This window comes from Phoenix dactylifera, chromosome 5 (assembly GCF_009389715.1).
Source record: "Phoenix dactylifera cultivar Barhee BC4 chromosome 5, palm_55x_up_171113_PBpolish2nd_filt_p, whole genome shotgun sequence".
NCBI classification, from domain to species: Eukaryota; Viridiplantae; Streptophyta; class Magnoliopsida; order Arecales; family Arecaceae; genus Phoenix; species Phoenix dactylifera.
In genome coordinates, this window is record NC_052396.1 from 15,047,647 (window position 1) to 15,060,826 (window position 13,180).

Below are 13,180 nucleotides of genomic sequence, written 5' to 3' on the forward strand. Positions count from 1 at the left end.
TCCTGAGGCCTAACCCTCCGGATGCCTGGCCCTTAGTGCGGAAGAAAATTCCTGAGGCCTAACCTCGGATGGCCTGGCTTAGTGCCGGAAAAATTTCCTGAGGGCCTAACCCTCGGATGCCTGGTTAAGTGCGGAAGAATTTCCGAGGCTACCCTCGGTGCCGCGGCTTAGTGCCGGAAGAATTTCCTTAGGCCTACCCTCGGATGCCTGGCTTAGCGCCGGAAGATATTTCCTGAGGCCTAGACCCTCGGATGCCTGGCTTTGTGCCGGAAGAATTTCTAAGACGCAGCCCTAACCCTCGGATGCCTGCTTAGCGGCCGGAAAGAATTTCCTGAGGCCTAAACCCTACGGATCGCCTGGCTTAGTGCCGGAAGAATTTCCTGAGGCCTTAACCCTCGGATGGCCTGGCTTAGTGCCCAGGAAGAATTATTCTGAGGCCTAACCCTCAGGATGCCCTGGCTTAGCCGCCCGGCACAGATTTAATCGTAGCGCCTAACCCTCGATCCTGGCTTAGTGGCCGGAAGCAAATTTCCTGAGGCCTAACCCTCGGATGCCCTGGCTTAAGCGCCGGAGAGAATTTCCTGAGGCCTCAACCCTCGGATGCCTGGCTTAGGGCCGGAAGAACTTCGAGAAGTCCAGGAGTCGGCAAGAACCGCTGCCAGAGGTTAAAAGAAAAAAAGAGGAGGACGAAAGCGAGATGAAGAAACATTCGACTTGTATTAATTTTCATTGTTTCAGGGCCAAGGCCCATACAATTTGGCAAAACGCCGACATACAAAAAAAAGAGGACAACGAAAGGTACAAGAGGTCAGCTTGGAGGAACCCCCGGGTCGGGAGCGTCGGGCTCGTCCGCAGGGGGTAGGGAGGCGGTAGGAGAATCAGCAGGCGATGGCGCCGGAGAGGAGTCGAGAAGGGAAATCCCACTCAGGTCAACTTCGGGGTACTTAGCCGACACCCTGGCCAGGCCCTCCTCGAAGCCTAAGATGAAGGATTCGGACCCCGCGTCCGACGCGTCACGGACGAACTCGTCAGACTGACGATAGGCCCGTACCGCCTCCGACATATCACGGGTGAACTCGGCGGACTGACGATAGGCCTGTACCGCCTGGCCGCCGAAGGGTCGCTCGCACCCCAAAGGCGAATCGACACCATTAAGGAAGGATGTCCGCCGAAATCCTCAGACTGCCAGATCAGCAACAACCGCCATACGCCATAAAGAAGGCGGGGAGCTCGAAGCGCGCGCGCCTCTCCGAGGGATGGCGGCAATCTCGAAGCATCACTCCCTTCACCCGTTTCCCTTCTGGTTCCAGGCTCGGAAGTGGGGGGCTACTGTTACGGGGGAACTAAGCCGCCATGCTCCACGTGACCGGCACGCGCGCCCATGAAGACTACGGCTGTCCTTTGATCCAGCAATCCGACCCCGAGTCGGACATCTTCGGCTCCACAGCCCGACCTCGAGTCGGCTGCCCTTCGATTCAGCAATCCGACCCCGAGTCGGACATCTTCGGCTCCACAGCCCGACCTCGAGTCGGCTGCCCTTCGATCCAGCAGTCCGGCCCCGAGTCGGACATCTTCGGCTTCGCAGCCCGACCCCGAGTCGGCTGCCCCTTAATCTAGCAATCCGACCCCAAGTCGGATGTCCTCAGCAACGCAGCCCGACCCCGAGTCGGCTGCCCCCTGATCCAGCACTCCGACCCCGAGTCGGAGATCTCTTGATAACGACAGGCTGCTTCCCAGAGGCACGCCGAGGCCTCCTGCTCCACTACTCCCTGCAACGGCTGTATCCGATACTGTTCCACGATCTCCTGTATCAACCGTACAAAGCGGAACTCCACTACGCCCTGTCATGGCCGTACCCAGCGCTGCTCCACGACGCCCTGTAACGGCCATGTCAGTGGCCACTCCATCGCGCCCCACGATGACAAACCCCCCTGAGAGACCCCCCAGCCAGGTATATATGCGGCTGGGGGAAGAAGGGGGGTAAGCAATATCTTCCAGAGCACTCTCTTGCTTGCTATTATTATCTCTCCTTCTCCTCCAATCTCCTCTGACTTGATCGTCGGAGGGCCCCCACTACCCCAGTGGTGGTGCGAGGCTTGCTCGCAGGTTTTCCGGTGGAAGGTGGAGCGTAACCAACACCAACCAAAACAACTCAGACGGAACCCCGTTCACACCGCTGTGTCAATCGTTCTCGGTTTGGACCACCAGCAACACACATGATTAGGGTATTGATGATTTTCAAAACCAGGAGGTTGTTCTACATACACCTCCTCATTAATAAACCCATTTAGAAAAGCACTCTTTACATCCATTTGATATAGTTTGAAGTCCTTAGAGCATGCATATGCTAATAGAAGTCTAATTGCCTCAAGTCTAGCTACGGGAGCAAAGGTTTCATCAAAATCTATGCCTTCTTCTTGATCATAACCCTTTGCTACTAGTCTAGCCTTATTCCTTATAACAATTCCATTTTCATCTAGCTTATTTTATATATCCATTTAGTACCTATAATTGGATATTCAGAAGGTCTCTCCACTAGATCCCAAACCTTGTTTCTAGTAAATTGATTTAGTTCTTCTTGCATTGCATTTATCCAATTTACATCATTTTCGGCTTCTTCTATATGTTTGGGCTCAAAGTGTGAAACAAAAGCTAGATGATTATTCAAATTCCTAAGGGATGCTCTAGTCCTAACCGGTTGTGATGGATCATCTAGAATTAGTTCCTTAGGATGCCCGTGAGCATACCTCCAAGCTTTAGCTAGCCCATGATCCACTATAGGCTCTTGGTTTGACGATTCTCCTTCAATCAACTTTTGATTATCATCTTGTAATCCCATCTCATCTATCTTTTCTTCAAGTATTTCAATATCATCATCAAAATTAACCTTCTTACTAGATGAGATGTCACTAGAGTCATCAAAAACAACATGTATAGATTCTTCTATAACTAGGGTTCTTTTATTAAAGATTCTATAGGCTTTACTAGTTGTAGAATAACCTAGGAATATTCCTTCATCAGATTTAGGATCAAATTTTCCTAGATTATCTTTCCCATTATTATGTACAAAACACCTACATCCAAAAACATGAAAATAGTTAACTTTTGGTTTTCTGTTTTTCCACAGTTCATAAGGTGTTTTCTTTATAATGGGTCTTAATAAAACTCTATTTAATATATGGCAAGAAGTATTAATGGCTTCTCCCCAAAAGTACTTAGGGAGGTTACTTTCACATAACATCGTTCTAGCCATTTTCTCTAGAGTTCTATTCTTCCTTTCCACAACTCCATTTTGTTGTGGTGTCCTAGGTGCAGAAAAATTATGGGTTATCCCCTTTTTACTACAAAATTCATCAAATAATTGATTTTCGAATTCGGTACCATGGTCACTTCTAATGGCTATGACTGAAGACTCTCTAGCATTTGTTACTTCCTTATGGAACTTTTTAAACATTGAAAATGCTTAGTCCTTATGTGCTAGAAACCTGACCCATGTGTACCTAGAGTAATCATCTACTATGACTAGACCATATTTATTTCCACCTAGGCTTGTTGTTCTAGTTGGACCAAATAGGTCCATGTGTAATAATTCTAGAGGCCTAGAGGTAGAGACACATTTTATGGATTTAAAAGAGTTCCTAGATTGTTTGCCAAATTGACATGCTTCACATATTTTGTTCTTTTCAAATTTTAATTTTGGCAAACCTATCACGGAGTCTCTTTTAACTAATTTAGTTATTGTGTCCATGCTTGCATGACCTAACTTACGGTGCCATAACCAACTAGCATCATTATCTTTAGTTTCATTTACAACTAGACATTGGTTATGTTTTGCAAGATCTTCTAGGTCTACAACATATACATTTCCACGTCTAATCCCTTTAAAAACTAAGCTATTATCATTAGGATTTGTTATAATACATAGTGATGGTTTAAACATAACATCATATCCTTTATCACATAATTGACTGATGCTTAACAAGTTATGCTTAAGACCATCAACATATCTAACATTATCTATAAAAGTAGAAGGGGTGATTTGAACTTTACCAATACCAATGATGTGACCTTGGTTGTTGTCTCCAAACGTCACAGCACCTCCCTTCTTAGCTTCAAGGGTGAAAAATTGGTCTTTATCACCCGTCATGTGCCTTGAGCAGCCACTATCCAAATACCAGCAATTTTTATTGACCTTGGCTGCAAGACACTCCTACACAAGCAAATCATGTCATCTTAGGTACCCAAGTTTTCTTGGGTCCTTCATGGTTAGTCAAGTTGGTTCCTTTTGGAACCCATACCCTTTTAATTTTTCTTTTAGTTTTACTTTTCCTAAAATTACATACATTTGCTTTATGGCCTACTGTACCACAACAAAAGCAGGTTATTTTCTTAGTTTTTCTTTCCCCAGCTTTAACAAAGAAGTTACTAAGAAGTTTTTGCTTATTCCTTGGTTTATATCCTAAACCGGCTTTATTAAACACTGCACGTTGACTATTTAGTATCATGTTTAATTTTTCAGAACTATAGGTAAATCTTTCAACTAAGGGTTTGTATTTGTTAAGTTCTTTAGTTAGTGTCAGATTTTCGGCTTTTAGATCATTAAGTTCTTTAGTAAGATCCTTATCTAAGGTTTGTTTATATTTTTTAAGTTCTGAAAATTCCTTAGTTAGTTTTTCATTTTCTTTAGTTAAGGTGTTGGTCTTTTGAGTTAAAAGTTGGTTGCTTGTTTTAAGTTCTATATTTTCTTTGGTGATTAAATCCTTATCCTTAACTAATTTATCGTATTTATGTAGGTATGATTGATTAGTTATTTTCAGTTCTTTATTCTTAAGATTTATAGCCTTATATTCTACCATTAATTCATTAAATGCATCATAAAGTTCATCAAAAGAAAAATCAGGATGCGTGTCGGAAGTTACTCGTTTTCGTTGGCCATGAAACAGAAATTGGCCTTCTCTTCTTGTTCATCATCTGATGAGGAGGATGATGAGTCGGAGTCCGATAGGGTAGTGACAAGTGCCTTTTTCTTCTTGTACTTACTCCCCTTCTTCAATAAGGGGCACTCCGCTCTTATGTGACCCGGCTTCTTGCACTCGTAACAACCAATCCCCTCATTTTCCCTTTCCTTACCTTTGTCTTTGCGGTAGGAATTTGAGGGGCCTCTCCTTTGATGATAGGACTTCTTGTGGTTGATGAATTTCTTGAACTTGCGCACAAGAAGAGCCTCACCACCATCTTCCTCATCTTCTTCTTCTTCACTGCTGCTGCTGCAAGACAAGTCCTTGTTAGAAGAAGTAGATTTAAGGGCTATTACCTTTTTCTTATGGGAGGACTCTTCCTCGTTGTGTTGTTTCATGGTGAGCTCGTGCGTCATGAGGGATCCAAGAAGCTCCTCAAGTGGTAGCTTGTTCAAGTCCTTGGCTTCTTGGATTGCTGTCACTTTAGCTTCCCACGACCTCGGTAGACACCGAAGGATTTTCCTGACAAGCTCACTGTTAGTATAGTTCTTGCCAAGGCTTTTTAGACCATTGACAATATCAGTAAACCTAGTGAACATGGATGTGATTGTTTTATTTGAATCCATTTTAAATAGTTCATATTTATGAACCAAGATGTTTATTTTGGATTCCTTGACTTGATTCGTGCCCTCATGGGTCACTTCAAGTCTGTCCCAAATTTCTTTTGCTGAATTACAAGTTGAAATCCTATTGAATTCATTACGGTCTAAGGCACAATAGAAGACATTCATTGCTTTAGAGTTTAATTGTGCCTTCCTCATGTCATGTTCATCCCAGTCCATTTCTAGTTTAGGTACCTTAACACCATCTACGTAAATGGATGGGATGTATGGCCCATTTACTACAATGGACCACATCTCATAGTCTTGGGCTTGGATGAATATTCTCATCCTAGCCTTCCAGTATGAGTAGTCAGATCCATTGAAGAAAGGGGGTCTTTGGGTGGACTGACCCTCAATGTGAGAAGATCCAAATGGGGTTGTCATTTTGATCTTTTAACTCTTGAGTGGAAGAGTTTTTGGCTCTGATACCACTTGTTGCCCAGATAGACAACCCAAGAGGGGGGGGGTGAATTGGGTTTTTAAAATAATTTGGCTAATTAAAACTTTGTGGATGATTAATTAAAAACTATAGCAAGTTATTTAATTAAAGCCTAGTGCTGTGAGTAATGTGCGGGGAAGAAGATGAGAGACAATGCACTACAAACACAAAGTTTTATAGTGGTTCGGAGCTAACCCTTGCTCCTACGTCCACTCCCCAAGTCTCACTTGGGAATTTCACTATAACCCCCTTGGATTACAGCCGGTTGTTTTGCAAGCTCACAACCAAACTTGTTGTTTTACGAGCTCACAACGAACTCGGTCGGTTTTTCCAGGCTCACCGACTAGAACCAACCCCGATTGTTTTCCCGGGCTCACAATCAAACCCTTACACACGTTGGTTTTAACTTGGCTCACCAACCAACCTTAAACCCCTTGATTCAATCCCCCGATTGAATCAAGTAAATACAAGAGATAGAAGAAAACAGAAAATAGCTTCTCAAAAAGCAGATTTAAAACAATATAATCGTAAAGGAGTTAGAAGCCCTCAAACGCTTTTAAGCTGGTGAAGAGGTATGGCTTCTGGAACTCCGGTCTCCTCTTGAAAGAGTGGTCGACTTGAATGCAGGAGGAGGAAGCTTTGATTGTTGGGAAGAAGTTGTTGGAGCAGTAAATGCAGATCTTCCCTTTTTCGTTTAAGAGCACTTGGAGAGCTTGAAAACTTGAATGCTTGGAGTGGAATATCTGTTCTCTACCTTGCTACAGTCCTCTGTGGCTATTTAAGCCAACCCCCACGGAAACTAGCCGTTACTCTGCTTTTTCTGGCCGTTCTGCACACTCTGCGCAGCCTGACAATATGACCGTTGGTGGGTTGGAGTCGACTCGCGCGATCAGGAGTCGACTCGGCTGTAGCAGGAGTCGACTCACGCTTTTTCGGAGTCGACTCGGCAACTGTTCCAAATTTGAATTAAAGTTGCCGTCTTGACTGGGAGTCGACTCGTCTTGACCTGGAGTCGACTCGCCAACTTCTGGAGCTGACCTGGCAATTTTGGAGTCGGCTCATCCACTGAAGTCCGTGGATCCAATTTTGAATTTTGTCCACTCGAGTCGACTCGACTGTCCTGGGAGTCGACTCGAATCTCAGAGCCCGAACTCCCGATTCTCTGTCTTTTGGCTCATCCAGTCTTGGAGTCGACTCGAACTTCCTTGGAGTCGACTCGGCTCTCAGTTTCCGAAAGTTGGTCTTCTGCCTTTTGACGTGAAGCTTGTCTCGGAGTCGACTCGAGCTGTCTGTGAGTCGACTCGAATCTCAGAGGCAGTAACATGGTCTTCTGTCTGTTGATGGTCGCTCAGTCTCGGAGTCGACTCGCGTACTGCGGGAGTCGACTCGAATCTCAGAGTCCAAAAATCGTTCTCTGACTTTTTCCTTGTGTTCCTCTGAGAGTCGACTCTTACCTTCTTTGGAGTCGACCTGCCAACCATCGGAGTCGACTCGCGTTCCACTGGAGTCGACTCGAATCTCAGACCCGAAAACTGCTCTCTGACTTTTCTTTGTGTTTCTCTTGGAGTCGACTCTTACTACCCTGGAGTCGACTCGTTGAACATTGGAGTCGACTCGCGCACTTCGGGAGTCGACTCGTTGACAGTTTCTGAGTTGAAGCTTTCTGTCCTTCTGTCTGTTCTCAGTCGGAGTCGACTCGTACTGATCTGGAGTCGACTCGAGCTCGTGCCAGTGAACTTGATACGCTTGGAGTCGACTCGTGATACTCGAGAGTCGACTCGAGTCTCAGACTTTGGTTCAGCAGACTTCTTACCTTATCCAAAATACTATGAACCAAATCTAGAGACACTTGGACAGGATTTTCACTGAAACACTCAATTGAATTCATTAGTAATCACAAGATATACTCAAATGCTTTGAGCTCATCAAAATCAAATGGGGTTTTAATCAATCACTCCACAGAAACCAATAGCAGAGGAAAAATGCAGTATAAATTATGAGTACTACTAGCAGACTAGATGATAGGCGCATGCATTGCATGGGCAGCTTGCAATTTAAATTGACTTATAAATTATTATTGAAATGCTTGCTTCAAAAACCTACAACATATTTTCTTTTTATTTTTTGAAAATAATGGCCATAACCGCTATCATTTCACTACGATAATGAAATGAAAAATCTCCGATCTAGAAGGGGAAGAGAGAGGGGGTAGAGGAGAAAGTGAGGAGGTTAATTTAGGCTTCAAATTCATGTGGGTCAATTACAACACCTACTAGCCAACTAGTTGAAATAGAGAAACCTCCTAAAATTCGCTTATCAAAACAAAGAAGAAGATTGTCATCCCCATTTTAGCTTGAAACAAGATAGTCATCATCATGATCCATCTCATACCTCTAGAATTATGCTCGCTAGATCTTGAACTTTTTTTTCTTCCTTCCCAGTGCTACCCATGCCTATGACCCAACAAAGAAGAAGACTATCTTGAGCTTGATCATTGACTTAGACTCCTCACAAGAAAAAATAAGCAAGTTCATTTTTCTCAAAATCATCCATGCCATGGCCGCCATGCAACAATAAATGATCTAGAGTTAGTTGTTTCAAAATGCATTTCTCATGCTAGCCTACTGACCTAGAACTTACTATACCTAGCCATCGCCTTAGTTTAATTTAGTGACATGTTTCAAGGGAAGCCAAAAAATATTTGATAGATTTGAGGTTGAGTAATAGGTGCTCGATAGATTCAGTACACCATTTACGCAACACATATATCTGATCATTTGACCACTATCATATCTTAAGTTTATCAACCTAAAGAGTGTATTCTGCACCAAGAGACAAACTTTAATACATGTAATGGTAACATGCTTATTGTCATTCTTTTAAGAGCAAATGTCCTATTGATTGAGATGCAACAGTCTATATAGCATATCAAAAATGCTTCTGATCTCTGAATCCTCAACCAGACCTTTCCATGCAATTTCTTCAAGCATCAACATTATTTAATTGTGAAAGTACATCTCCACAAGCTTCACGTATGGCCTTTTTATTTTCTCTCATGAGCATAGTAGCATTTGGAGCCTCATTCTTCATATCCTAGGCAAGTCATTTGTAACTCTATTTCAATTATATGAAGAAGTCTTAAATCTTGTGCATAACTAAGTATTATAGAAATACTTCAAGCCTATAAACATGTCAACTATGTGAGACAAGTAAATAATAATAGAAGGTAGGTTTGCATATAAAATTTTGACGATATATGATAATTTGTCTAGCACATAGGATACTACGATAATTTGTACTGCGCACAAGGCATCATAGATATATATAGTGGAGTAACAATAGGTATATTATGTATGATAGAGTATATAGTGAAGATAATCAATACATGAAGGATAATTAACCAAGTTTAATAACCATTTGCTCACAACTAGAAAGAGTAGAAGATGAGACAATAATCATCTCTCTAAGAGTAGCTTTTAGTGTGATATAAATGTCAAATACATTGCTAACATTATTATCATTCATCAGTGTGACAGTCACTCAGCTTTTATTAAGAGTATAGTATTCCAACTCGACCGTTGATGGAGTTAAATACTTTTACTTTAAACTAGTTGGATCTAGATATCTTCCAAGTTTTAATTTTAAGTCAATGAGATGATACAAAACTTTCACTCAAACTTACATGCTGCCGTCAATTTGGAAGCCATGCTATCCTTAGTATGAAAGAAGTTTTTAACTACCATAAATTAATGCATCTTTATTTGTCATACATTTAATAATACAGCAGAACAAGTATCACAAACAATAATTAAAGTGTATTTTTATGTACATATAGAACAAGGGCTAAGAAGGTCTTTCCATATTACTTTAGAACATTTTTCATATAGAGAACTTAACCGCACATATACAAAACTTGAAATATCATTTTCTTGGTAATATTATCTTGTTTGAGAGAGCTAGTCTCATTCTCCAAAAATTGAAGCTGGGTCTCGTTAAACTTTGAGTAAAGAGTAGCAAAAATAATCCAACCTAAAGGTTAACACTCTTACCAAGAAGTGAGTCAAAAAAATTCCCTCTATATCAAGAAATCAGATAGAACATGGCAATACCTTGAGGTCTCTATCATGGGTAAGAGACCATCTTCAACATAATATAGTGGTTTGTTACAATAGTTCTAGATGGCTTTCGAAGTTCGTTCATAAGGCTGAAATATGGATCTTGGTGACTTCTATCTTTTCCATTTTGTCCTCCTAGTAGCTCCCTAGTATGGAGGATGATTTGTTTTATACTCTAGTTGCCTATTCAAACCAAAAATAGTGCATTGGTAATGAACCATCCATTGATGTCATTTCTGATCTATGGTTATCATCCACTTCTCTTAAATGGTGGCCCACCCCTGTTGGCACTAATTCTCTACGAGTCATAATGGTAAAAATCTCTTAGTAGTTGGTAAAAGAAAATAGAATCAACCCCCAGTCTGTCAGATTTTTGTAAAGGAGTTAATGGATAGAGTTCTCTCTATTTCAATCTCGAGCGGTGATAGTATTGACAACTAGGGATGGGGCCCATTTTCTAGGTTGACAATCATGGTATTAGATTTGTATAGGCTCTTTTTATCTAAACCCCATCCAAAACATGGCGTTAACTATGTATGGAGGTTGAATGTTCATCCCAATATTGCTTTATTTATGTAAGAAGTTGCATGGCATCGGCTCCCATATTGAGGTATTTTATATTAGTGCGGTCTTCACATTTTGAGTCACTATGACTTATGTCCAAATACAGAGAAATTTACATCTCATGTTATTCTACAAAATAGAACATTAAGTATGGAGGCCAATCTCGCTCCCCCATCCCTACTTTATCCCTTGATGAATTCCTTCAAGCTATTAAAGAGAGAATTTCAAATAATAATAGAAGACCAGAGAAAGTCATGATGTGTTATATTGTTTATTATATTTGGATGGCTAGGAATGACCGTATTTTTCAAGGCATAAGTCGAAGTGCTAAAATGATCTTCTTAGACCATCCATGCAGGTTGAAGAGTTTATCTATGCGACTGCTTTAGAGATCCTTTTGATAGTAGGAGAAACTTATGGATCTTTCCATGTCGTTTCTGCATTTTGAGAAGTAACTTATTTCTCTTGGGAGCTACCATCCCATATTTTTTCAAAGTCAACTTTGATGGTAGTGTACAAGAGAGAGGTGCTTTTGGAGGAGCAGGCTTCGTTATTAGGAGTGCTAGTGGTGCTCTACTAGCTGCAGATGGAGTTAAGATCTTTGATACTATAGTTTCAATGGTAGAATTGTGTGTAGCTTGGGAAGCATTGACTTATACTTTAGAGATATTAAAGGTTTCCCATATTTGTTTAGAAGACTCGATAGTTATTAGGTAGTTTTCATACTCAATATTTGTAGATACCAGACCTCACCCTTGTTAGAAGTATGCCCTAGAAGCCAATATGGCAGACGCATTGTATTAATTCTAGGATATAACAATTGTACTTGATCATTTTATTCATCAATAAAATTGGGTCTTCTTTTCATTCATGTTATTATGTGTCCATGAATCGTCCTACGAATTAATGAGATAATAACACATATTCTCAAGAGTTGAGAATTTAAGACATGTGTCATTTGGTAATTCCTGAACTGCTTCTGATCGAAGGATCATCATGAAGGACGGTGACCGATCCGATGAGATTAGTGCACAGATCACTTTTTTTGATGGACAAGTCTTAAGTCCACAGTGCGGCGACACTGGGGTGATTGTGCAAGTGCTTGTTAGAGAACAAGAGTACTAAGCATGACCAAAGCAAGAAGTCACTTGGATGTCTATCCACTCATCAGTGACTTACTTGATGCTGCAGTTGTATGACTAGTACTTAGACTTGCGATGCCTCAGCTAATCACGGTGAGGTTGCTGTAGTTTGACGAGCACATAAATATTGGCCCTAAGGGTTCCTGTAGTGCAGATTGGCTGCGGTAGGTTCACTGTCGGATTAGGACTGCATCTAGATGGGATCTATCATCCTTGATAGATTAGGAGAGATCCTATGTGATTTATGAGACTAAGTTCGAAAGATCTTGGCCAGGGCAGTTCTAAAAAAGGAGTTTTCCAATCTCGAACTTGAGTCAAATAAATCCGATATAAGACAGACGATGGGGTTTGATGAGTTATCCATAACCTCCATCACGTCGGGATCCATGATAGAGGTACTGTATAATATGCTAACTGCACTCTGTTCATCCCTTCCGTTCTGCTGGGTTATCACTGTTGGCAGCGACCCGCACCGGAACCCACTCACACCGGTACAACCACCAACGTCGGACAAGCAAAGAGAGAAGCAAAGGGATAAGCACTCTCTCGCTCCCTCGACACCGGACTCAAGGATCACCGCTTCGCTTCCGCTACGAAGGGCAAAAGATTACCCCGTGGTATCAATAGGGTAAAACACTTGAGCACCGCAGCGGATTATCAAACCAAAAGAAGAAGAAATAGGAAGAAAATAGCAAAGCAAACACAAAGATGTAACGAGGTTCGGCTACAAGTAGCCTACGTCCTCCACCGCTCCAAATCTCAATTAGGATGAACAGATTACAGAGATAGCACACACCCGAACGATCACACGCGATCGCTCTATAAGAGATTCACACAGAATTCCCTTTGCACAAGAAGTAGGATCCCAATCCTCTTCTTCTCTAGAACCCTAGCCGCACAAAACAAGAGTCTCTCTCAAAAAATATCCTTGAATATCTCTCACCTCCTAGGGCTCTCATGAGTCCTATATATAGTCTCAAGACCTTCAGATGATCATAGCCGTCGAAACGCCACCAAAAACACCAAAAGAAAATCGTCCGTACAATTTTTTCGCGAGCCCGAGTCGACTCGGCTGTGGTTCGAGTCGACTCTGGCACGTCTGGACAAAACTGGCACGATCTAGAGTCGACTCGACTGTAGCTCGAGTCGACTCGACGATGCTTCGAGTCGACTCGACTGTATCTCGAGTCGACTCTGACAGTCGAGACAGAAACATGGTTTTCTCGGTCTTCTGGCCTTTCTCCTTCCGGGTCGACTCGACTGTTCCCGAGTCGACTCGACTGTTCCCGAGTCGACTCGA